This window comes from Odocoileus virginianus, chromosome 2 (assembly GCF_023699985.2).
Source record: "Odocoileus virginianus isolate 20LAN1187 ecotype Illinois chromosome 2, Ovbor_1.2, whole genome shotgun sequence".
NCBI lineage: Eukaryota > Metazoa > Chordata > Mammalia > Artiodactyla > Cervidae > Odocoileus > Odocoileus virginianus.
Window position 1 is genome coordinate 71,050,088 of NC_069675.1, and position 22,814 is coordinate 71,072,901.

The following is a 22,814-nucleotide window of genomic DNA, read 5'->3' on the forward strand; positions in this document are numbered from 1 at the left end:
CACAATATGAATGAACCTTGAAAATATGCAAAGTGAAGGAAGCCACACACCAAAACCTTATATATTATGATCCTATGATATGTGGGAGGGGGTGGTGGGGGAAGAAGTAAGGAGGAGTGACATGGTCTGCTATTAGCTATGATAGTTACATAACTTTTCAAATATATAACAAGCCACTGAACTGTATACTTTAAATGAGTAACTTCACAGTATGTGAATTACATTTCAAAAAATAATAATAATAATAAATAAATGGGAAATCTTTATTGGGAATATCACAATGAAATCCTAGCTATTTCACCATAATAAATATAGTATGACAATATGATTTCCAAAGAAACAGAAGAAATGCAAGAAACACAATAATAAGAAAGAGTCCAGGTCAAGGCCTGGGGATTTCTGAAAAACACATTACAAACATGTAGCAAAAAACAAGCATGTATGCCTACACTCTGCATGTCTGGCCCAGGCAGATGTCAGTCATCAATTCACCCTCTGCCATGAAGCTGGAAATGGCCATAGATCTCTTCTCAACACAGTTCTCCAAGTACTCAATACCTACTTATTGTAATTGATAATGAATTACTGAAGGTTAAGACCCAAAGGAACTAACTTCACACCTATTTCTCTCTCAGTCTATTACACAAGCAATTATTACTGTTCAGCACTTTAGTGGTGTTATTAATTATAAAATACTTCAGACATACAAAAAAGGCATTCTGCATAAAGTTTAACATACATAACACTCTCACTATCCAAGTAAAGAAATATAACATTACAAATTCAGTTAATGCTTCCTCCACTTTCAATAAGCATTTAACCTCAGAAAAAGAACTGTGACTACACTCTTGTCTCTCAGTTAAAAATATCTGTATGAAGCCTATACATGTAGCCCTTGGAGTAAAATCAAGACATCACTATTCACCCAAAGACTCTTAAGTGACCTCTGACATGTGACATTTACCACATATGAAACCTCTATCACTGTCAATTTTAAAAGAGAAGGAAACTCTCCCACGTGTCAACAGCCATAGTAATGGAAACAGAAAATGACCAGAGGGTTCTTTCCGTCCAAACTTTTCACTATTACTTGTAGTTGAGTCACTAAGTCATGTCTGACTCTTCACTACTACCTCCAAAGGGAAAGGCCTCCACTGTCCACCTTTCCCTGTGTATTGTCAGGCCAGCACACGTCTCATTTTTACATCTATACTTCAAGACACTTTCACACACAATAGCTCGTTAGTCCTACAAGATAGATAAGGCAGCTATATTCATACCCCAATTTATAGATATGGAAGAACAAAGCAATTAAGAGCACAAGACTGGAGTCACTCAGGCTTGAATCCCTGCTTTGTTACTTTTCTCACAAAGTGAACTGCAAAATAAAGATACCTGGCTTACTGGGTACTTAGGAGAATCATATTACATGACACATATAAAGGACCAAGCACAGAACCTGGTGTAAAATAAGCAATAAATGAATGGTAGTTGCTGCTTGTATTATTGCTGTTATTAATCATGCAAGATCAAACAGCTCCTAAACAAGGAACTCAAGACTGAAACCCAGGTCTTCTTTGAGTCTTCACAACAACTGCTTCATTCTCAAAAGATCACCAGGAGTCCTATCTATACAGAGAAGACGGCACTATTTCCAGGCAATGCTTCCTCTTTCTCACTGAGACATCATGGTGACTGCTTTAGGATTTTAAGAACAGAAAGCCAATAGCAATACTCACAGTTGATAACTTCACAAAAAGACAACTAGACATTATGTGTGTCTCATAATACCATCTATAAAGTCATCTGGCCTTCTCCCCAGATGAAACCTTTATCAGCCTTCTATATCAAATAATCAATTTACAGGATGGAAAGAGGGTAGAAAAACATGTTAAATTCAATAGAAATTCAGATTGTAAGAAATTCTAATAGGACAAACCACCCAGGTTCTTCAACAGACAAAAAAGAGAGTGAGGAAGACAGAAAAGGAGACAGAGAGAAGGAATCTACAAATTTAAAAAAAAAAAAAAGGACTTAAGACATTTTAATCAATCCTGATGTCAAAAAAACTTTTAAAAATTCTCTCTCCAAAAAGGCAATAGCATTGGCCCCATTATACATCTCTGCTTGAGGAAGAGAATATGCTAGTGATATCATCAGAATATATGTGAATATTTTAGGCTTTGAGACATACATTTTTTTTTTTTTTTTGTAAATCAATAAACCTGGCATTCTGTTTTTTTAAAAAAGATCAAAACAACACATATAGCCTTCACTCTTCCTACACTACATGTATGATAAAAGTCTCATTCTGATGTGTATTTTTAAAGACTAGGTCTACAAGTTCTTAAAATGATCCTCCCCCCTCAACCCCAACCCCCAAATCTACAAGAGAAGACTGGAGTAAAGGTCAAGGGAAAAAACAAACAAGAAAAGTCAGGAAGGAACACTTATGTGACTGAAGCTTTAAAGAAAACCCACACCGTCAACAGGATTAGCTGTCAACAGGGACCTTCCCAGAAGTAACCCTACGAAGTGACTGGAGATACCTTAATGAGAATTCGAGCCCCTCCCCGTCATCAAGCAGCAGCCCTGCTTAAGGTAAATGAAATGAAACTTTGTCTGAAGCTTCAACATGGGCACATGCTGAATGAAGATTTCTTGTTCATTTCCATATTATTCTAAAAAAAATTTGAGACAGCTCAAAGAATGCATTAGAATTAAAAAGAAAGAAGTGGACAAGAAGGGGGCAAAGAGAAAATAAGGGAGGAGAACAGATCATGCCAGAGGTAAGTGTCCCACACACACTGTGTGCCACAAGGTCTTACACGGCTATGCGGGAAGGGCTGCACACCTCACTGGGCTACCTTGCAGAGAGAGAAATATCAAGGCTTGTAAGAGTCACGATGACTAGGTAATACAGGCAAACTAGCTGGTCAAAGGAAACGCAGCTATTCCTGGTACCCAGACCTGAGGGGAAAAAATTACTACACATTTTTACATGGGTTCTAATGATGATGATGATGATGATAAAAATGATAGCAACTTAAGCAATACATTCAAAATAAGATGGCAAATTTTATGTTATGTACATCTTACACAATAAAAAAAGGGGGGGGGGAACAACAGCACCTCACTTTCTCTTCATGTGTCCTGGGCCAGGCATGTTCTAAGCATTTTATATGCTTAAAGTCACAAAATTCTCACAACCACCTTGTGGAGATAGGTACAATTATTATCCCCATTTTATAGATGAGGCCTCAGAACACAGAGGCAGCAAGAAGCTAAATAACACACAACTAGGAAGTTGCAAAGCCAGGATTCAAGTCCAGTAAATCTAACTCCAGGGCCATAACCATGACATCACCCCTCATCCATAAAGTTGCTCCCTCTGGGGAAAGGAGAGGCAATTGCCATCAGCCAAGAGCAGTATCTGTCCATTAACTATCAGTTCAGTTTGTGTTCAGTCTTTGTCCTCCGGATCAGCAGCAAACATTAACAGCAGTAGCAATAGTTACAATAACATCAACAACGGCACTGAGACAGAGGAGATAATATCCTCACAAGAATTCTACAAGAGGAGTACTTGTAGATTTTAAATTTCATAAAACTGTTTTAATGGCTCTCAATAAAGGCTGACTGCATCACACCAATAATAATTCTGTAAAAGTGATTCTACCCCAGTCTAAAACAATGCAATCAATATATGTGGCTCTCTGGTATTCTGGCTTGATTCAAGTAAAGATTGATTGTTTCTAAAGCAATGGATTGAATGTGTGCTATTTAAGCAATTTTCAGAGTCCTGTTTCTGACTACTAGGTGTTTGATAAGAATTAGGCAGCAACGTAAGCAAATTCATATTCGCTGGAGTGAAGCTATTCTATACTGCCAATTACAGGTAGACTATATACTTTCGTAGCCAATCAAGTACAGAATTAGGTTAATATGCTCTTTGGAAAATTAAGGAACCTATCCACTAAAGACACCTACGTTGCAGCTAACCCAACTCTCCATGGAGATGAGCCAAGACAATAGTTCCTCATAGGGTCAAAATTTTCCTCTGAAAGTGGTTCTGATTCAGCACCAATGTATAATGGGTGAGTGCCCAAATTCCACGCAATCACAAATCACAAACCCATGATTTGGACCTGGAAAATTCTCCAAATAAGAGTTTCTCAACTTTTTATTTCAGCCGTAAAATTACCTCAATTAAGTACCCACAGACCATCTACTTGAGATGTGTACCCAGAAGCTCCACAAATGAACTGGGCAGCTATCCAAAGTCATCACATATAAACCAATTAAATATCCAGGGATATCTGTAAATAAATAAGACGTGGGTTTTGGAGTAGTAGGTATCTCACATCTTTCTTTTTGAAATAACTAGGAAGCAGAATCAGCAGTTTACCAAGGCCATCCCTCGTTAGTATAAAATGACTAGATCATGAGTATACTAGGGTTAGGAAGCGATTTTAAAAGACAAGCAGCCCAATAGAACATGAAAAAAATATGAAAAAAGAAAGTCTTAGGGAAAATCCAATAAATAAACATCAGAGAGATGATCAACTTTATCATAGGGAACTTCAAATACAACAATGCTTTATACCATTTTCACCCATCAGACAGGGCCAAAATAGAAATGACTATTAATATCCAAAGCTGATAAAGTGAGGGGAAAGCAGTGACTATCATATACTCTTACTGAAAGCATAAATTGGTAGAGCCTTTGGAGAAATGTTTTGAAAGGACATCAATTTTTTAAATATGCATAACCATTAATTCCATAGGTATGTTCTCATATGTATACAAAAACAAGTTCAAAATAGGATGTTTACCAAAACATACCTTGAAACAGAAAAAACTAGCTATTTAAATGTCTATCAAAAGAGGGACGGTTAAATAAACTATGGAAAATACATCTAATGCAACACTATGCAGAATTTCACGTAAAATGGCTCCTTCATATTCTAACACAGAAAGATTTTCATGATATTAAGTTTTTAAAAGCCAGTAACAATTCAAAAAGCTTGATCCTGTGAGTAGAGGGGAGGGAAGGAGAGGGAAGCTGACAACAGGGGTCTGAACTGGTCAGGACTCTTTCAGTTCCAAGAGATAGAAATTCAATATTCAAACTCACACAAGTTAGGCAGTTGAGTAGCTCGTTTAACCGGAAAATACAAGTGGATCTACTTTAAGGCTCAAGTGGAGCCAGGGGCTCCAACGACTCCATGCTTACACATGCAAGCCTGTGAGGCTGTGTGACGGCACATCTGTGAGTGTGTCTGTGGTCACTCAGCTTCAGTCTGTACGTTGGCATTCTTTCCTCTGGCACACAGGTTTCTTTACTTGGCCAAGCACACGATATCTCACCTTAGCAACTCCAGAGGAATGAACCTGTCCCATGTCCAATATCTGCTTTTCAATCTCAAGGAAGGGGGGTCTGAACCTGCTTTGGTCATATGGCCATCCTGTAGCAATCACTATTTCCAGAGAAATGGAGTGTTAATAGACCAAGTCTAAGTCACATGCTCACCTCCTGGCCTAGGGGTAGGATACAGCAACACCTGGAAAGGGGGGAAAGGGAACACTACACAGCCTAAATTACCAGCTATCATAAGTTCATTATGGAGACTTTCACCTTTTAATTCTACATACTCCCATTTCCTTGAATTTATTATTTGAATATAGTCATGTATTACACATATGATTTATTTTTTAATTTAAAAATGGAAAAAATACTAGAATGCAGTCAGAAAGAAAGCCTCTGGTCTAAAAAGTTCAGGGTTGATGATTTTAGAATTAAGTCACAGGGAAAATAAGCCTCATGTATAAATAACAATCTGCACTTCCGAATCCTGGACACTTGGCAACATTTTAGCCACCAGCCAGTCCTTATCAAACCAAGCATTTAAAGACAAACAGAAAATAGAGAAAACATATTTTAATTAATTAGCAATAATATGTTGATAGAGGATGAGAAAAGACCTCCAGGACCTGTAAAGAGAAATGTTAAGAAATCCTCAGACAGTACATGGCTTCCAATAGAATCTGAAAGCTCTTTATGTCCTCTCTCACTTTTCTCACCTTATAATCTTAACAGTACATGCATAAAAATTCTGGATCAGTTTTACTGAAGCCAAATAATCACTTTCTACCTATTTCACATACTTACTCTAAAGGTGGTAGCTAACCATCTAAACTAAAGCAACTTATAGTATCTACTCATAGAGACATTAGTAAAAATTTCTCCTTTAACTGTCCCAAGAGCTACCATTCAAAACTATAAGTTTTCACAAATAAATTTAATAATAAAATCCCCATTTAAACTGACACACAAAAACAATTCTTCTTCATTTCAATGACTCCAAGCAGGACTCTACCAATTCTAGTATTCATGGCTCTGAAGAAAGCCAGTTCTGCTATACTGTAGTGGGGGCAAAGATATTTACTGTCACTGAATATTCATTTCTTGCCCACATTGCCTAGCTCCACCAAGTAGTGCCCTGTGACTACTTCTGGCCAATAGGTTATAAGAGGAAGTGACATGGGTCACTTCAGTGCCAAAGGCATAGTAACCAAGGAGGTTCCATGTTCAGATATTGCACCAAACATTGCACTTCATTATTTTAACTACAGGACCCCCAGACTTCTGGACACAGCCCTTGACAGCAACTTCTTGTGCTACAGGACTTACAAGCCCTCTGAGAAATATGTGATTTCCAATTCAACTTCCCAAATACCCTGAAACCAGTAAAGAGGATTCCTAGATATGTTGTATGAGTATTCCAGTGTGTTAGTCACTCAGTCATGCCCGACTCTTTGCAACCCCATGGACTGCAGCCCACCAGGCTCCTCTGTCCATGAGATTTTCCAGGCAAGAATACTGGAGTGGGTTGCCATTTCCTTCTCCAGGAGATCTTACCAACCCAGGGATCGAACCCAGGTTTCCTGTACTGCAGGCAGATTCTTTACTGACTGAGCTACAAGAGCACACATACAAAAAAGGCCTATTTCTCTAAGTACATTAATAAGTACTTAGTAAGTACTATCATGATTTAATCAATGTAATTTGTCAAATATTTTAATATCTACAAGTACAAGACACTGCAGAAGACAGAATATAAAACATGATCCCCTTTGCCATTCTCATACCCTAATTTGGGAGACAGGACGCATGAAAACAAAAAACTCCAGAGTATAAATGCAGTATAAAGTGTCAAGTTAATAATAAAGAAAATAAATATTAAAAGAGCTCTTTGAAGGAAGGAATTATTTTCAAATTTTACAGTCTGAACACTTAACAAGCAAGTTGAAAACTGAGCTGAGCTTTAAAGAATATGCAGAATTTCATAGGATAAGGGAGAACATTCCAGGGAAAGGAAAAATAAAGGGTGGCAAACAGAGAAGCCCAAGGGATGTGTAAGGGACAGTGTGCTGACGATTTTACTTTGAGCAGTTCATTAGGGGAGACTAGTGGGAAATGAAACCAGAAAAGCAAGTTGGTGCCAGACACTGGAAAGCTTTAAATGCCAGACTAAGGAACTTTATCTTGACAGTAATGAGGAGCCATTGAAGGGTTTAAACAAAGTAACGCAATGAAAATAAAAATTAGGATGATGCTCCAAAACAAAATTTAGGACAGACTGAAGAAGCAACTCACAGGGGACAGTGAGACTATTCTGGGGTACTTTCACAAATATCAGGCCTAGATTAGAATGACAACAATGAGGAAAAAAGGAACAGATCTAAAGAGCTGATAGGACTTGGAAAGTGTTTTTAGCATATGTCAAATCAGACCTTAAGGACTCTGAAGAGCTGAGATTCAGATGCTACAAAGAGGTTAAAACCACAGCAACTGCAAATTCCAGCCTACCCAGCAGGGTGTCCCTATACATGAATTGATACTGGGCTCTTCTATACATTCATGCATTGCCATCTCCAGAGTCATACATAAGATCCACTCTTTTTCACTGGGATTTTGGGGGGAAAAGTGGGAAATGATATCTAAAGGCCGCTAAGTGATAAAGGCCAGGTAGTTGTACAACAAACAGATAGGAGCTCAAACATCTGTAAGGGCCAAAGGCACTGCAATCACATCTATTGCAAAATGGAAAAACAGACTGCAAATCCTGTCATACTGCGGGCCTGAGTAATGACATCAGATATATCCATTAAACTTGGCAAAAGGCTAAGACTGAATGAATGGAGTTACTGAGGTCCCAATCCTTAACAAAAGAGGTTCTTAACCTTTGGGGAGGTCACGGACCCTTTTGGGATCTGATGAATTTCTCTCCAGAGAAAGACTCATAGAACTTTGCATATACATAATTTCAGAATGTTCACAGACACCACTCACCCAAAGCCTATCTAACGACTCTTAGTCCATGAATTCCAAGGGTTCTTAAGAACTCTTCCTAAAATTGGTGATTAAGAATTATCTATTATAATAAGCATATTGACTAAAAATGATCTGACTTAATAGGGCATGTATAATTAATACTGTGTCCTATGTAATATTAATTACATATGTTGTACAATAGATATCTAGTGACAAAAAATGCTATGTATGCCAAAATAAATTAAAGCAATAATAAGGTCCCCAAAGAGATATACAAAGATGTAATAAATGTAACTTAAACACTATTAAAAAATGGTATGTATGGTAAATCATTTTACAAGTTATGCAACACTTTTAGTTTAATGGATGTGCTTATAAGCATGGGGCAGATAATGTATGATTAGGGCTTCCCTTGTGGCTCAGCTGATAAAGAATCCGCCTGCAATGCGGGAGACCTGAGTTTGATCCCTGGGTTGGGAAGATCCCCTGGAGAATGGAAAGGCTACCCACTCCAGTATTCTGGCCTGGAGAATTCCATGGACTGTAAAGTCCATGGGGTCGCAAAGAGTCGGACAGGACTGAGCAATTTTGGACTTTCGCTTTCATACATAGTACATATTATGTAAGATAAAGCTCATGTATGAATACATTTTGATTAGGTAGATCATCGAATGCACAAAATACATGGCAGTGGGATTATTTAGAATATACTTATGTGAAGTACTAGTACAGCATATGATAATAATGTTTCACTGTTCACGTGTAATTTTTCAAGAAACAGTTTAAGTAGAGTTTCAGCTTTGGATGCTGGTGGTGGAGTTGGGAGTCTTAGGAACAACGTTATCCTCCTTTACTGATTTACAAGGCCTGCGTAATAAGCACTTATACTACAAAGGAAAAAAAAAAAGAACCCCTCCTATATAACTGTGGTAAGTATTTTTACCATATATCCCACAGTTAAAAAGGTTTTGAATGAGAAGCCATATAGGTGTATTTATTTATAATTTATATACATTGCCCACTAGACCAATAAATTATGTGCTTTATAAAGCATACATAAAAATGGAAATATAAAAGAATGATGATTATAATATAATTCACCATTTTTAAACATTTACCTATTGATGACTCAGCTTGTGCTATCCCTAACAAATACTATTAATACTACCACCGTTTTTGTTAAGAAAAACATGTGAAAAGTCAAAGTCGCTCAGTCATATCCCACTCTTGATGACCCCATGGACTACACAGTTCATGGAATTCTCCAGGCCAGAATACTGGAGTGGGTAGCCTTTCCCTCTTCCAGGGGATCTTCCCAACCCAGGAATCGAAATCGGATCTCCCACACTGCAGGCAGATTCTTTACCAGTTGAACCACAAAGGAAGTCCAATAAGAGAGCAGCCCATATGAGGAATAACATAATGAACACTAAATTACTTTTTAATTTTGCTTTCACATTTTGTAATATAGCAACTTAAAAGTCTGGTTCTAAATTCAGTTCATTATCATAACAGGTAATTGTTTTATTTGTTTTTAATGGTAGTCATAGCCCAAAAACATACTTCACAAAGACGAGTAAGACAAAGGGAAGAACTGCATCAAGCTTGCAGCACTGAGTAAACCACCACATGATATTCAATCTTCAATCCCGTTCACCATTTATCCAAAAGTCTTTGCTAAAATTCGGATAGTGCATTTCCATATTTCCTGATGACAATCAGCTGTTCTTACTAACTAATCAGATGGTAATGCCTTTTTAATCAATACATTCTCAGTTTTTACTAGATTTTTATACAGGTCAGAAAATTCTGTTTTCAAGTTCAAGTGTACATATAAAAATATTCTTAAAGTTTTAAGATCATATCTTCAGCAATTAAATCCAATAATGATGTAAATAATTCCAAATATCCATTTTGGATGTTTGGAAATGGAAATATCCAAATATCCATTCCAAATAATCTCTCTTCGTAACACTGGATTTCACCTTGAAAGGTAGTTACTTTTCGGGTCACTGTTATGAATTTACCAATCATCCCAAAGCGACAGATTAAGTGTGTTAATTTTCATAAATATCAGCTAGGTGGTATACAATTCACAGACACCTGTGAGAGGAAAATGTCAGTAAATTTCAGACAGTTGTATCTGAAATTGTGTTTTTGTGAAAGAAAAATTAGTAAGTCATCTTCAGATTAGACAATGCTTAAGTCCTTTGCCTCAAGATGACCAGCTAAACTGGATGAAATATTTTATAAAAGATCTGCATGGTGACTTCCTATTACAATACATGTTAAGAGTCTACTATTTAAATCTAAAAATCTAATTACCCAGACTCCTATGAACTAAAAAACATCACAGCTGACTGAAAATAAAGAATCTTTCAAACAGACTTCTAGTATTTCTCCCATTTCCCAGATAATTTTATATAAACCCTACTGTAGATACCACTGCTCTAAATGTGCCTGGGCTCCCAAGGGTCAAAGCCCTCCATGAGTCCCTTCCAACCAAATTTCCTTACATGCTCTCAAAGTTCAAAGGACTTATCCTTAAAGGTAGTCTAATTATCTTGTATCCATCTCTGAATCACTACCAGTTGGCAAAAGACACAACTGCAGCACATTCTGTGACACCAGTTGTCTTCAACACTGTTCCCTCAGTGTAATGTTGGCTAGCGATTCAGTCAAATAATAGACAGGGCTCGAACAAGGTCCAAGACTTTTCAATGACATATCCTGCCTTAAATCCTTTCTGGAACATAGCAGGGCATAAATAAATCAGTAAAGTAAATCATGAACTATATTGAGAGCCAGGGGCTTTCAACTTGCATGACCAACCTAACTTATACAGTGACATATATTTACATAATGAGATGACATTTTTACACTTGAAAAACAAGTCTGCTGCATCATCTTAAGAATGCCAAATGATAACACACTGTTTAAAGAAATAGCTACTGGAAAAAAAAAAGCACAAGCCAGCGAAAAAGATTTTGTACTAACTTCTACCAAGAAAAGGGAAAAAAAGTCTGTTCTCAAATATACATAAAAATGAGTAAGTTCCCAGTGTGGTAAGCCTTACATATGGAATCATTTCAAAAACTATGAAAATATAAAATTTGGGGTGTAAAACCTGCCAAAAAAAGATCCACGTAGATTTGGAAAACTGGCACTTTTCATTTTCTTCCAGATCTACAAATTTCACTGTTCCTCACCACCTCCCTCCATTAAAATCCTTTAATGTCTTACAACTGCACCTAGAACATCTGGTTCCTTCTCCCACTTCAGCTGGTGCCACCTTCCTGCTTACACTTTCCCCCTTCATTACTCCCAAAATAACCCCAAGCTTTTCTGTCCTTTCATCTTTGCTATTTAATCTTCCTGAATATACTGCTCTCCTCCTCCTCACTCACACAGAAATCATCCCCTGCCTTCAATGTTCCTGTCCAACAACAAGCCCTCCACGAAACTTGCTCTGATCTCTTTTAAATGAAAATAATTGCTTGCTCTCCAGATTCCTCAAAGTATACTATTTCAGTACCTCTCTCATCGCACTCATCACATTTAATTAGTACTACAGGTATTTGTGTGTCATCTTATCACCTCTCTTAGGTCATAATCTCTGTAAAAAGAGGATCTGTATCTTATCATTTAACTTCTCTATGTTTTCACAACACAGCACCTTGAACAAAGTAAGTACTCTTATGTCTTGAATGAATGATTGAGTACACCCTTAGAAATTCTAAAACAGATTTCCTGTACCATCTGGAATGGAGAGGGAGGCAGGACTTAAGACTCCGCAGAACGAGTATCTTTTCCCTAGCTTCCTCCAAACAAACTCAGCACAGTAAAGCCAGTATTACACATACAGGTATTTTCAAAGGCAAGGACACTTCATCCTTCAACTATTTGGTCAAATATGGTGTGATTATCTGTATATATACAAACACACTCACAACAGAATATCTACTGTTAAACAATTGAATCTGTGCTTGATAATAAAAGTATGTAAATATTTTAACCATATAGGCAAACTAACAATGCAATATATTAAAGCTATCAGATTAAGACCAACCATTCAAAATACAAGTGGAAACACAGAGAATGACCAAGCAATTTATCCCAAATGAAAAAAATACCCTAAGCTCTAGCTATTTAAAGACTAACAAAACTTGAGAGGCAGAATTGTATTGCTAAGACTCCAAACCATTCAAAGATAAGCTTACCTAGACCAGAAGTACCAAAGAATCAACATTACTAAGTACAAAGGTGAGATCAGATACAGCATGAAAATCTTAAAGTGATACTTTCATTAAGTTAACTACTTCATGGCTCCTGGGTCATCAGAAAGCAATGGAGACTACAGCTGTCTCTACTGCACAGGGAGACAACAGAAAGGAGTCCAGACAAGAACAGAGGGGTACATGTGGCCAAATGTGGCTAACACGCTTGGAGAGAAGCCAATTTAGAGGTATGTTGGAGATTTCAGGTCTGAAGACCTATACTCAAATGTCATCCCTAATACCGACAAGCTGGGCAATCTTATAACAGCCACTTAACCTTCCTTATAAAATGTAACATGCAGAGCATCCATGATTCCTGGGTACAGTGTGTCTCAATGTGTCTCAGAGACAGTGCTGAATATTTACTGGCTTTAAAGGGTGAGGGCCATACAAGAAAAGCATATATTTCTCTCCAGGCACTTCTGTGCTTTTTGAGAGAGCAGCCTTAATTAATTTCTGATTAATACCTTATTATAATATCTGATAGCCAACTTTTGGCCAAAAAAACAAAAATATTCCTTTCTTCCTAGCTTACACATTACTCAAAATCTTACTAAAATTCTTACAATTTTAAATCTCTTTGTAAAAACTTTTAAACACAAAGGGTAACTCTCATTAAGAAGACTGGGAGCCGAATACCTGGGTTCCTGCCCAAGTAAAGACATTATATTACCCATGAAAATTAACATATTTTTCTGGCCTTTGTCTTCTCATCTATAATATTATTAACAAGGTTATTCCAAATTACCATTAAAGCCTTTTTGCTCTAAATCTCGTGGTTCAGGCTATCTCAAGGATTTTCTAATCTAATTAGGAAAACCCATTCAACATACACTAATAAGAGAAACTTTTTCAAAAAAATAAAGGAGGAAAGGAAGAAAGGAATTTATTTATAGAACAAACTGAGTAATGATGCTAAAGGAGTGTGATAAAAATCGAGCTTTCGAGAGAACATACCGGCTTTGACTGTTTTTGAAGATCAAAAGATAAAGATAAAGGAAACACTTTAAATAAAGAAACGAAACATGTAAAATCAAAGAAGCAAGATATCTACAAGCGATTATAATACTTTCTTGTATAGCACTTTACAGTTTACAAAGCATTTCTGCATACACCATCTGCAATAAATTTACTGGAATGAGAAATACAAGAACAGTTTAAATGATTTACATTTGATAAATCTGTCCACAAAGTGTCCATTAAAAATAATATCAAAAAATATTTCAGAAAGTAATTTTTTCATCATTTATATGTAGGATGAATCAGTCAGGCAAACGCATGCAGGCAAACAGCAATAAACCTACAAATCACAGAATTTCAATTCAGCACAAGAAGAAATGTGAACTCAAACCAATGTACTCATTTAACGATGAAGAAATTCCTTTAACGATAAAGGCCCACAGAGTTTATGTGATGCTAATTACTCTTATACAAAATGACAGACCAGACTGTATAGGCAGAAATAAACAGAGAAATCCAAGAAATTGTAAAGAAAAGAATCAAATAATCTGATGATGGATTGAGTAGTGATGTGTTTAGGATATGGAATGTAGAATAATGTCTTAGTACATTCCAATGTTATCTTCTTATTTAATATAAGTTAATTTAAAGATCACAACAATATGAGCTTAAGTACATTATTCCAATTTTAAGCATGAAAATCTGAGGTTTACAGTGGTTAAATAACTAGTGCAAGGTTACATCCACTAAGTAGAAGAGCCAGGACATCATCCCCTGTCTGAAGTCAAACATTCATTCGCAAAAGAAGCTTAAAAATTGCCTATAAGTTAAAAGCCAGGCAAAATTACAAGGCAAAAATGAAGCACCATTCTGGAAACATTGGATAATTCAGTGTTATTAGAATTCTGGTCCTGTTAATAGGAGTTTTTCACCTCTGTACTGGCACCTAGTGTTATCGATCTGGCCTGTGCTTTCCTGATGTGCAGGTCCAGTACTTAAAATAAAGCCCAACTTCCCCACCCTCCACACTGAAACATATCCATGGGGAGAGATTGCTGTTTAGTCACTGAGTCGTGTCTGACTCTTTACGACCCCATGAACTACAGCCCTCCAAGCTCCTCTGTCCATGGGATTTCCCAAGGCAGGAATACTGGAGTGGGCTGCCATTTCCTTCTCCAGGGGATCTTCCCAACCCAGGGATTGAACCGGTGTCTCCTGCATTGCAGGCAGATTCTTTACCAATCAGAGCCACCTGGAAAGACTGGTGAGAGACTAGATCAACTATATCTAAGATGAGGGTGACTAAACTGATTAATCTGAAGTCTTCTACAACTCCTCCAGTGATTGCAGCTTCACCTTCTAAGTATGACAACTGTACTAAGCTTTTCTAAAAGTGTGTCATTTCAAGGAGCCTCAGCAGTACTGTGTTGCAGATGGGGAAATGGAGGAGGACACACAGATAGAACAACCCACTCTACTTGCATTTCAAGAATTGGACTTAAATGTTGGAATCAGTGTTTTGTAATCATTCTTCTTTTTCAACCAAGTATCTTGCAGAAATAAAAAATAATCATTGGTACGTTAATCCAAATATGGTGCACCCACAAAACATCACCTAGAATTAAAGGGAAAAAATCTGCACCTCTTCCTTAAACTAAGCAACCAAGAATGGCACACAGTTGCTACTAGGCTATTTTATGACCTCTGACCCCATATGTTGAGAAGCACAAAATCTGACTAAAACAAAAAAGAGAGAACGGAAGGTTTGAATTGACTAGACCTCATCTCCGATGTTAAGAAAAAAGGTCAGAGACCACACGGTCCATCCTTAGTGACCAATAACCAAGAGCTAAGCTACTGGTTAACCTGGGAGAAAAGCACTAAAGAAGTCCTTTCCTAGTCTGTCCAACTTTTACAAAGGCTATATGAGGTGGGGAGAAATCTGTATGGTTCTGCAGCCCAAACTAAATACAGTGCTCTGGCTATTCAACTCCTGAAACACATGTACTTCACCTAGTCCCACACTCTTTTGCACCGATATTTGGAGGTAATGTAAAAAGGAGCCCACCACATGTTTTCAGACCTCTGCAAGAAAAGTAGTTGATGGCCCCCTAAGAAACCCTAGTTATCATACATAGAAAGTGAAAGTAACAGCCAAGGGAATAATGAGAACCTTGGGATTTCCTCTACCCCATGACTTAGAAGATTCTATTCAGTGGTGTGTGCCTGTGTTGACCTCCCATACTTGCCCTAAAATGAGAGCTATTTTAGGCCATATGGTTTAAGACCAACCAACCCCAAAAGATATGTAACATATTCAAACAATGTGGAGTCCCTGGGGGATAGGGCAATAAAGACAAGTTAAAAGTGAGGAATGAAGGTAATATCTAGGAGAAGGTATGTGAAATTGATGACAACAGAGATGTTCTTTCAAAAGAATTATAAATCATACTGTGATATATAGTCCAAAAGAGAAAAGATTTTCAAAGAATGTCCAGTATCCTTTCTTCCCCTCTCCAGCTTTCAGCACCCCTACGCCACCCTCATCACTTACTTAACATTTAGTCCTGATAAAGACTGATCAGTGGATTAGCAGGATCAAGAGTACATGAAGAGGACATTCCATCCTGGGAACATCTTTAAATTATTTAAGTGTGTTTACCACCCTTTCCTATAGAGTAAAAGCATGAAAATTTGTGAGTGCTTTCACAATATGTACCAGTGAGCACCAGAGCAACCCAATCCTCTGCCCACCAAAAGATTAACACATACAAAGAAAACAGGAAATTCAACAAAAATTAAAGTTTGACCCTAGACTCCCTCAACAGTTACACTGTCTTAAATATTGGCAGTATCTTTGTACCACACCCACTTCATGCTACCCTTACAGCTTCCTGGCATAAGCAAGTTCTTGGGATTATACAAACTGCTGCTTCTGTTTCCAGCCCAGATTTCTAGAAATGAAACCCTGGAATTGAAGGAGAAAGAAAAACAAATGTTGGCAGAAAGAGGGAGGAAAATGCATTGTCTATATAATCCCAGTTTAAATGGAACAATCACCATTAGCCCCATCAAGCACTTTTTTTCAATAAAACCACTTACCCAAAAATGCAGATCTAAAATACTCCCTTGGTTTAAACCACACAAAAAGCAATTTAAAAGATACAATCTTACAGATTTTCTCAGAAAGAAATGAAAAAAAGATTAACTATAAACTATGTAAAATTTCAAATTTTGCACCTTAAAAAGCAAACTTGATCATGAGTTAACTAAATGAAATAAATCATCAGTGCAAAACGTCTACAAAAATCAAACGGAACGCCTGTTCTTATAAGCAGCACCCCTGCTTTTTCTCTCCAAACCATATATTCCCTATTCAGGCCTCCTTTTTGATCCATTGTTTCCAAAGCACAAATTCTGAATAAGAAATAGAGGGAAACCATTTCCAAACCTAGTTCACAAAACCAAATTAGACCCACAAAGTACAGGAGATATAAAAGAAACATTTGCAGTTGCATGTAGTTTACAACAAATAGTTCAAGGAATGCCCATTTATTAAGCTAAATCAAATCCCACTGCTACCTTTAACCCAAAACTATTTCTAGTTCAGGAGCCAAAAGACCCAAGCAAATACTTTCTTTTCACATTATTCTCAACATGAAGAAATCTGACCCCCTTCCTACTACATCACAGCTTCTGTGAAACAAGCTGAGAGGCCCCTTTGGCCAACTTTTTTTTTTTTTTTTTTAGACTAACCTTCAACCAATTCCAGAATTGAAGACAAACCTCAAATTTAACCCCTGAAATCCATCCCTTCAGCTGTAGAGTATAATCTAGGCTGCACCGCAGCAATGTTTTACACAGACACTTGAAGATTTCTTAATCACTGAAGTGTAAGCCTCAGCCCTCACAAATCATCGCCAGAGATTACTCTTGGCATCAACAGAGGGTGCCGGGACTGCAATTCACTCAAGAACCCTTCATTCACCACCATCATACTCGACATTAAAAATTCACCATCTCAAAAGAAAAAAGAAAAAAATTAAAAAGTCACCTTCTCCACAAGGACACCTGCCTCTTCAACGCCTACAGTGAACGAAGAGAGTCAAGTCTGAAAAGCTAAAAGATCCTCCAGCTTAAAGTTTTCCTCGCCACAAAACTCTGCAGCCACAGCAGCACGGACTGTCCTTGTCACACACACAGGCTTTATTGTCAAACCCTCCGTCTCCCTCTAACACCGTCAACTGAGGCAGTGTCTACTGTCCATGGAAGTGACTGCTTTAAAAACAAACAAACAAAAACATAGCTGGGTAGTAAGAGCGGGGACCCTGGTGTCCGGTTTCTCCCATTACTCTTCCAAGCGACTAGAGAAAGGCTCGAGTTCGGTCGAGCTGACCATTAAGCCATCCCACCCCTCAGTCATCCAGCCGACGTGTTTGCCCCCCCACCCCGCCCCACTCCCCACTTCCTACGTCCTTTCAGCGGAATCCGACGATGGGGACCAAACCCTAGACACAACAGAAAAAAGAATCTCACTTATCCATCCCACTTCTGCCTTCGAAATCCCTCTGTCTGGAGACGGGAAAAGCAAGTGCGCGGGGGGTAAAACAGAAGCGCCGTCGAAGGCTGAGGCTTACGGGAAGGCTCGCCACGGTCATCCCCATTTCGCAGTCCCGGCAAGCGAAGACTCGGAGACGTTACCCGGCTTGCCAAGGTCACCGCGCTCGCCCGGGCCGAGGGGCGCCCGCGCCGACTTCCGGCTCCCCCTCTCGGCGGCGGCGGCGGGGAGCGCCCGCGGGCTCGGGGCGCCGCTCCCCACACCGGGCCGGCCGCCGCGAGCCTCGCGCACCCTCCGCGGATGCTCGCCCGGTCCGCGCTAACTAGGGCAACTAGGAAACCCGGACAAGCCAAAGTCGCTGCTGCAGCAGTTTCCCTCCGCGGCGCAGCCCCCAGCTGGTGCCCGTGACAGCTGCGACCTCCGCCCCCTCCAGCCGCGCGAGGCCGAGGGAGAACTCGGGGAAAGTGGGGGGGGGGGGGGGGGACGAGCGGAGAGAAAGGAGAGCGGGGGGCGGAGGGGGCGCCAGCTGCTCCCGCCCCCTAGGGCCTCGGCGGCCGCGCGGCTCGTGACAGCTGCACCCACCGGGAGGCTCGGCGCCCGCCGCCCGCCACTCACCTGCCGCCGCCGCCGCCGCCGCCGCCGCCGCCTCCTCTGGGCCGCGCTGACGGGCGCCGCGCTCGCCCGCGACCGTGGCGGCGTCGCCGCGGCCTCCGCCGCTGCTCGGGCCGGGAGCCCGCCGCCGCCGCCGCCGCGGCTCTCCGGCCCCCTCCTCCGGAGCCAGGGGGTCCCCCCTCAGGGGGGATGCAGAACGGACCCGACACAGGCTCCGCTGGACGGAGCAACAGGGAACAGGGTGGCCGAGGCGCTGGAGGCCGCGGTCCGGCCGTCTAAGGAGAAGGCTTCGAGAATCGCGTCAGACTCCCGCTCTCCTGGCCTGAAGAACAGGCATTTCAGCCGCTCTCCGCGGCCGCCATGTTCTCCTCCTCCTCCTCCTCCTCCTCCTCCTCCTCCTCGGCTGCCGCCGCCGCCGCCACCGCCCCCCGCTCGCGGCCCCGCCCCCTTCGCGCCCCGCCCCGCCCCGCCCCGCCGGCTCCCGGCCGCCCCGCCCCGCCCCGCCGCCCGCCGCCCCGCCCGGCGCGCTGCCCCTGAACCCTCAATCCGGCCCGGCCGCCGCGACCCGGTGCCCGCAAGCTCCGACGGCGCGCCCGGGGCAGCCAGTTCCCCCGCCCGCGGGGCGGCCGACCGAGCAGCCGCCCCGCGCCCCCTGCTGGCTGCAGGCCCGCGGGAGGGCTGCCGCGGTCCCGCCCCGGCCCGCGTCCTAACGAAGTGTGGGAAAGGAGGCCCTAACTCTTCCCCCTCCCCTCGGGGCGTTCCTCTGACTGCTGCCGGGAAGCCGCCTCGAACCCCAGGGCGCTTTCAGCTAGGCCGCCCGGCCTGCAGCCTCCCGCTGGCCCAGTCCCACCGGGAAGGTGCGGAGCGGCGAAGGGCGCGCGATAGACCCGGGAGGAGTCGGGTCTGGCCAGTCCCTTCGCTGATTTCTTGTATTACTTCGAGCGAGGCACCTCCGAGGGCCTCGTTTTTTATTCTGAAAAAATGGGAGTTGGTTGCCTGGATGATTTCACAGGCTATTAGATAAGGGAAAAGAAAGATCATCTGCCCCCTTCGTTTTACAGATGGGAAAAAAAAAATGTGACTGGCGCGTCTGCTGTGCAATTCCATGAATTACCCAAAATGTCTGTCATTGACAGAGCTTTCCCCGCAAAGGGGGTGTACACATTTCTTCTTTTCGACTCGCTTTTTAAAAATTTTATAATAGACGTGCTACTTCCCAAAGTAGAGTGCTCCTTGTCACTGGAGGAATCAAACAGCGGCGGAACAGGCTTTATGAGCCGTGATCGCCTTATCACGTGAAAGCACCCCTCACTTCCAGAGGTTGGCAATGTAATACCTATCTCTGTCCTCGGGTTGTCCCTAGGATGAATGAGTCGCTGGCTGCGGAGGTGCTTTATAAAGCAGCTATCCTTTCCTGCACTCCTCTTTCTAGGTAGCTGTCGGCACCTCCCTCAATCCAGTCCTGCTGTTGCTGTCTCCCAGCGTTTTCTGCTGTTTCTCCCTCAGTGTTTTCTACCCTAAAGCAACCTCTAGAAATCCTTAAGACCTTCACACCCCTTCTCCTGACTGAAATCTGACTTTGCATTGAAAACACCAACCTCCTCGACACCTCTCTGAGTCAGTGAGCCGTTCCTTCCAGAAGCAGGTACTCCATCCTGCGATCATTCACTGCCGTGCCCTTGATCGGATCCTGCTCCTAAAGGAACCTTTAGCCAACACCCCACATTCATCTTAGACTCATTTCATGCTTATTCCTGGAACTCTAGGTGCATTTCTTTTAGTTCTTGCCCTCACCGGTTTTACAGAACATCTCGCCTCCTACAGTGTCCGCAATAATCACTGAAAATACCCAGAGCTATATGTATCTCTTATTCGCCAGGTTAATCTGCTTGTGTAGGACATACCTCCCAGTCTGGTCCAATCCAAACTGTGTGAAGTCTACAAGCGCACCACTTGTGTAGGTAATCCTGTCTCCTGGCGGGGCTACCCTTTGCTCACTGCACATTGCCAGATCCAGATACAATGCCCCTGCCCACCCCACCCCCCACCCCCCATTATAGGGCCTTTCTTGATACTGCAAAGTCCTCCTTTTTGGAACTCTTCTCCTCCCCTCCATATCTTCTACACTATTCTCCTCTCTCTGTGCCTGTTTTCTGAATGTCCCTTCACTAGCACTTTTCTTTGCTGCTTCTTTTCCACAGAGCCATATAATGTTGGTATCTTTAAGGTTTTTTTTTTTCCCCCACCTCTCCTCTCACTTAGATTGACTTGGTTTTGTTTCCAGTGCTTTAATTGTTAAAAACACCTGCATCTCCTTCTCCCAGCCCCTGCCCCCCATCACACCCACTCTGCAGTCCAGTGTCTTAACTTTTAAACATCCTCAGGGAAGGCAGTGCTGAGATTTTGTTGGATGATGAATGAAACTTAACGTATTATTTATCTTGCCATCCATGGACACTAAAGAAAGGACTTTCCTAGAGTGACATTCCTTCATAAGTAAGATCCTTTGACTTTCTTCTCTTTTCTCTACATTCTTAATCATTTGCCAAAACAGTTATAACCCACTTTTTCTTTTTTATTGTGTTGAAGATCACATAACATAAAATTTACTACCTTAACCATTATTAAATATGTTGTTCAGTATGTTAAATATATTCACATTGTTGAGCAGCTATCAGCACCATCCCCATAACTTTTTTCATCTTGTAAAACTGAATATCTTCACTTATCAAACACCAACTCCCCATTCTCCCTTTCTTCTGTCCCTAGCCACCACCATTCTATTGGGCTGGCCAGAAAGTTCGTTCAGGTTTTCCATAACATCTTACAGAAAAACCTAATGAAACTTTTTGGCCAAGTCAGTATTTTGTCTTTATGATTTTAACTACTCTCTGTACCTCAAATAAGTGAATAAGACAGTATTTTTCCTTTGGGGACTGGCTTATTTCGCTCAGTATGTGCTAGATCGCTTTAGTCGTGTTCGATTCTGCATACCTATGGACTGTTGCCCTCCAGCCTCCTGTGTCCTTGGGATTCTCCAGGCAAGAATACTCTAGTGGGTTGCTGTTCCTGCCCCCACTGTATCTTCCTGACCCAGGGATCGAACCTGCATTGGCAGGTGGGTTCTTTATCACTAGTGCCACCTGGGAAGCCTTCCTCAAAATTCATCCATGTAGTATATTGCAGAATTTCCTTCTTTTTAAAGGCTAAATAATATTCTATTGTATGTACGTACCACATTTTGCTTATTCATTCATCAGTCAATGGACACTTGGGTTACTTCTACTTTATAACTAGTGTAAATAATGCTGCTCTGAACATAGATATACAGATATCATTTTGAGATCCTGCTTTCAATTCTTTTGGGTATATACCATATCTGGGTCATACAGTAATTCTTTGTTTAACTTTTTGTGAAACCTCCATACTGTTTTCCACAGCAGATATACCATGTTACAGTCCCACAACCATGCACAAGTTTTCCAATTTCTCCACATCCTTGACAACACTAATTGTTTTCCTTTTTTTTAATAGTAGCCATCCTAATAAGTGTAAGGTGGTATCTCATTATAGTTTTGATTTGTATTTCCTTAATGACTAGTGATGTTGAGCATCTTTTCATGTGCTCATAAGCCACTTTTCTGTTTCCCAGTTGGTCTCTTTATTTTCAACACCTCTCTGGCTCCATCTACATTTCCTAAACAGGGCTATTTCTTTAATTCCAATCAATGCCCTACCCCCAGGAACCATTAATACAGAGGCAAAAGATTTGTCATATTTACTTCCTGAACCTCACACAGCTTCTTTGAAATCCATTTACATTAGCTATTTAAGAAAAAGTTCTTTTACTCCCAAAGTAAAAAGCCAATCAACAAATAGGGCTGACTCCAATTAAAGTGTTTTAAAGAGGTTTTTTTTTCTTATGTCTTTTTTTATAATTTTTATTTACTTTTGACTGCACTGGGTCTTCACTGCTGCACGGGCTTTCTGTAGTTGTGACGAGTGGGGAGCTACTCTTTGTTGTGGTATACAGGCTTCTTACTACAGTAGCTTCTCTTGTTGAGGAGCA

General features: G+C 40.8%; 1 protein-coding gene across 12 annotated transcripts in view; it reads right to left on the reverse strand.

Annotated features, from left to right (window-relative positions):
* Positions 1-19,131, reverse strand: part of NCOA1 (nuclear receptor coactivator 1) — a 208,772-nt gene extending 189,641 nt beyond the window's left edge. For 8 of the 12 annotated variants that reach the window (XM_070450905.1, XM_020870502.2, XM_020870498.2 and 5 more), the window contains exon 1: positions 18,213-18,451. The gene's annotated coding sequence lies outside the window, so the exon portion shown is untranslated. Of the gene's footprint in view, positions 1-18,111; positions 18,133-18,212; positions 18,453-18,748 lie in introns of those variants that run through there. The other 4 variants (XM_070450916.1, XM_070450927.1, XM_070450884.1 and 1 more) reach the window with 3 other exon arrangements.
* Positions 19,132-22,814: the final 3,683 nt, after the last annotated feature.